Here is a 5,013-nt window from a genome sequence, read left to right on the forward strand (position 1 = left end):
GTCCAGACTCGAGCAAGTAGGGTTATATTCAGTTATCTCCCGGAGCACAACAAAGTCAGCAGAAGTTTCAAAGTTTGTTACTCTTGACTTCAATGTTGCTTTAACTTCTCCCTTCTCTGAAGGGACGTTTCCTATTCCACTAACCTGAATCTCTGATTGCCTTGCTTGAAGCTGTAACCTTGTATTCATTTTTTGGGTCAACAAGTTAAGATGACTACCAGAGTCTAGAACGCACCTACAATTTTGGAAGTTGCCCTTGGTATCTCGTATGAGTAATACTACCGTAGCCAAACACTTGTGGAAGCTCTAGCTAGCAAAGTGCTATGATAAGATCCCAGTTCAGTTTCTCTGGTCATATTAGAGCCCGATTATATTGGAAGACCTTGTATGTTTTCTTCAATATTCCAGTGCATCAATTTATTGTGAGGCTTATTACAGCGCCCACACCGCTGACCCTTGCAAATTCTTGTTGAGTGACACTTAATGAAGCATACCAAGCATAACGAATTTCGTTTGCATTGGAGACATATTCTTGAATTTGGGACATACCTTTAGTCCATGATCCCCGCACAGCAAAAGCATTTAGACCTACAGCGCTAAACTACTTCTTTTCGGATCCTTTTTATGGGTATTTGGTACCACCTTTTGATGCCACAGTTCCTGATTTGTCATATTTGTTCCTCTTTTCTCACACTGCCATTCCATTTCCAATCTATATATGGTTTCTTTATCTAATTTTCCTCGAATCAATTAAAAACAAGAAAGAACGCTATAGCCGAGTACCTCGATTATCAGATACCCGTTACTCAGCTATAGGGACCAAAGGGAAATGGAGATATGGAAGCAGCAAAGCGAGATTCAAATGCGCCACCTACCGGCGGTAGACAGATTTAAGCGTTATGGGCGTTAGAGTGGGCGTGGCACATTTTCTTTTGTATCAATCGAAAGGTATTGACAAGACCAATACATTTAAAAAAAATTTTTTTCTAGCATGAAAATTGTGGGCGCCACAGGTTTGGGCGGTTTGTTGGCGTTAGAGTGGGCGTGGCATATTCGCGTGACAAACTTTCGCTGCGTACAAGGCTACGGAATCTATATCTGAGATCCCAAATCTCTATCTTTGATAGTTTCCGAGATATCCACGTTCATATGTACGATTTTTTGAATTTGTGTTCGGTTTGTGGGCGTTAAAGTTGGCGTGGCAACCTTTTTTTTGGTATTGATAGGTATTGATGAGAAAAATTCATTTCAGTTAAAATTTTTATTCTAGAATCATAACTTTAGAATCCACAGTTTGGGGCGGTTTGTGGGCGTTAGAGTGGCCGTGGCACTCTGCGTAAGAAGCTCAGTAATCTGCATGCCAAATCTCAATGGCCTAGCTCTTATAGTTTCCGAGATCTCAGCGTTCATCCGGACGGACAGACAGACGGACAGACGGACTTGGCTAGATCGAATCGGCTAGTGATCGTGATCAAGGGGTCGGAAGCGCTTCCTTCTGCCTGTTACATACATTCCGACGAATCGAGTATACCCTTTTACTCTACGAGTAACGGGTATAGTAATCACATTAAGCAATTCAGACTCCTTAGTCAATGATCTTAGAGCTACCAATTGGGAATTTACTCTGTCGACCAGTGCTCTTAGCGAAGCGGAATATGCATGTTTAATTCCTTTAACATTAAATAACTCCGTCATGTGCGCCTGCAAAATAATAGCCTTGCTATCATATCGTTCTTGTAAAAGCAGTAGAGCGTTCTTGTGGTTTACCTGCGCTAGCTCTAGACAATCAATCGTGCTTAAAGGTGCACGCCCTAGGGATGCTCTCAAATGTATAATTTTTTTCAAATCGTCTAACTCCGGGTCAGTCCCTACCAATGTTTTAAAGGTATTGAACCAACTGGTCCATTCGGTGAACCTTCCCGAGAATTCTGGTAACTTTTTATCAGAAGTTTAGATGAGCGAACCGCCATCGTGCTGTTTAAAGTATCGCTAATTGAATGCTTGCGACCTCTGTTCCCGACCGAAATCAATAGGATTTTATATTACAATAAAGCTCCTCTATCTCAAACCGAGTCTCCAACACCAAATCCTCATCGCTTTCTTGCACTAATTTAGTTTGAATTATGCAGAATTGGCTAAAATTAGATTATATTAGACTCATCCGGGCTTCTATCTCGGCTGCAGACATCAACGCATGGTTCTTCCGAACAGATGTCTTATTTCTATTAAAGGAACTTATTAGCGCTGATTGTGTTGTGATTAACTCACAATCCTTTTATTTTTTTGGTGCCATTAGCAGTAATTCCATTATGCGCCAAAGGCAATGCTTGACTAATTAAGTTAAGCAACAGCAGCAGAAGAGGCAGCACACGATTTATTATGCAATTGCAGCCAAGAATCCGAAAGAGGCGCCTCTGCGCTTGTAAACAATCGAATGGTGAACCAGGATTGAATGTGATATAAATGGATAGACTATGCCAATTAGATGATAAGATAAGCCCCGAACCCGGAAACATTGAGAGATATATATTACTTGCCAATAATTTGGGGGTAAATGGGATCATCGCCTGTAAACAACCGGATCCAAGTGCCACCAGAACAGCAACAACAGCAGCATGCCACAGCGGCAGCCCGGCCATATCAACATTTCGGCTAGAATTGAGCAATTTTCCAGTGCTGCAATCGGAATCCGCGCTTCTTCATGTTTCGCAACAAGCTGCTCAAGAACTACAAGGCGGCTCCGTACGAGAACGCCAGTGTCTTCTGGGACATTGCCAACTGGTGGCCTCACGAAAACGAGGTCTATCCATTGTACGACTCCTCGATGGGCCAGCTTTTGAAAACAATGCGCCGCGAACCGATAACCACCGAGTGAGCAACCTGTCAAGCGGCACACAACTGAAGCTGCTAATGCGCCTCTCGCAGCAACAGAAGGTCATCTTCAAGTCGCAATGGTATCCGCGTGACGAGGTCATCGAGAGCAGCGGCAAGGATCGGCACACAGCGGAGGTATATGCCCTCTATCTACACGCCGTGCTCGACTTTCGATGGACGCCCATCGTGGTGGGTCGCGTGGTTAACTTAAAAAAGGAGATTTACGCCAATGGAGATCAGGAGCTGCAGCAAACCATCAACATCGAAACGAATGAGGATGGCAAGGAGACATACTGCCTGTTAGGGAAGTGTCACTACTGCAACGAGGAAGAGACCGTCTGCGGTGATGAGAATCACAATATGGAAGGTGTGCTTATCTGTATTGTACCGGGAACGATGGCCAGGCGGCGGTCACCATGGCAGCGAACCTATAACCTGGGAGGACGACATGACTTACTGCAAGTCGTTGAAAAATAAAATGGAGACAATTCGCCTGCTGGACCTCATAGATGCAGCAATTTTCGACTATCTTATTCAGAACGGGGATCGCCCCCACTATGAGACACGGGAAGAGCGCGTGGTGCTCATCGACAATGGCAAGGCATAAAAAAGGGGTGCAGCGAAGACTGCTGGTGGTCTATGCGGTTGTGGAACACTGCATGGACATCGAGGGCGACAAAATGTTCAAAACTCTGTAGTTCAAGCTTGAGGCAGAATGAGCCAGCACTAGACCTTCCGGAACACACTTTCCACGTCCTACTTAGGAACTTAGCTAATGCTAGCTAGAATTTTATCTAATAATTTTAGCCAATGTTTTACTTCGTCGGTTGTCAATATCTCCCCAAAAACGATAAAATATCATTAAGTTAGCGACCCTTGAACCCAAATCTGTTAGAATACGATTACCTTCTCGAAGTTTTCCAAATAAGTAACCATCCCTAAGCAAATAATTAATGGAGCAATTAGGTCAAAAAGTTCGAAAAACCACGACGTCAGCCATTTAGAAATTTTAACATCGAGACTTTATCGAATGGAATGCAAAGTGCAGCATTTCTAAAAATGAAAACTCGTATAAAATCCATTAGCATGACAATTTCAATCTGTTTATGCCTTTTCATATTTTTCCATTTCAGCACTCTAAACCGAACCTTAAAAACGTATCCGATAGTCTAGTCTAATGAATAGTTACGGTTGTAGTTTAATAGGTAATATTTTGGGAAATTGTAAAATTAAAAATTATAGCTTTCTAACTTACAAAATAATTACAACTATCGTTTTCTTTAATTACGCGCAGCTAATTGTCGAAGCCCGCTGGTGATCTATTTACCTTTATGTTGATCAATTCTAACCTCAAACACAACGTGTGCGATTGGGAAGATAAAAGTGAAATTGAATTTCACTTGATTATATTCACTAAAATTAAAAAACATGTATGTGCGACGAATATGGGAATCCTCTTGCTTTTACAAACCTGGAAATTCGGTTGCGGTGCTGCCGATGACCTTTCTGTTTCCAGCGGTACCGATGTGCAGCCGCGTACCATACTATGACGGGTACTTTTCTCAGAACTCCAAGTTGCGATCCTCGTCGCCACGCTGCTGACCTCCAGTCTTTGGTGTCGTGTGTATTGAGCTCCAATAAATTAACTCCAGACGTATTCCGCTCCAACAATTTCGGACGAATGAGTCGCCGATTCTAACCTCAATTCCAACGTGGCCGGCCACGGGGTCGTCGAATTTTCTTTGGAGCTATATTAGTTAGCTCCCTACGGTTTTTGGACCTTTTCCAAAAAGTCCCTGCTCGGGCGCCAATAGATGTGCCGCAATCATGCATATAATCCTTGCTCCTGGCGTGTAGTTAATAAATCCAAAATTCATTCACGTCGTTTCCAAGTCGGCATTTATTTCAAGATATGCCATGTTTATCTATTCGAGATGCAACAATGAACTCAATGACTATCGATAAGAATATCCAACATACGGATACATTGATACCTAATAATTCAATTAATACTAAATGTCTTTAATCACGAAAAAAAAAGTAGGTTTACGGCGCCAACAGGTTTCTATACAATTCGGCCAAGGGCTGACCAACATCACGCTATAACAGAGGGTACCCCTCAATGGGAAGAGAATGTTC

At 42.7% G+C, this 5,013-nt stretch overlaps 1 pseudogene; it reads left to right on the plus strand.

Moving 5' to 3' along the window:
- Positions 1-2,554: 2,554 nt before the first annotated feature.
- LOC119562624 lies at positions 2,555-3,572 on the plus strand (annotated as a pseudogene).
- Positions 3,573-5,013: the final 1,441 nt, after the last annotated feature.

The sequence above is a fragment of the Drosophila subpulchrella genome, unplaced genomic scaffold (assembly GCF_014743375.2).
Source record: "Drosophila subpulchrella strain 33 F10 #4 breed RU33 unplaced genomic scaffold, RU_Dsub_v1.1 Primary Assembly Seq75, whole genome shotgun sequence".
In the NCBI taxonomy this organism is placed as follows: Eukaryota; Metazoa; Arthropoda; class Insecta; order Diptera; family Drosophilidae; genus Drosophila; species Drosophila subpulchrella.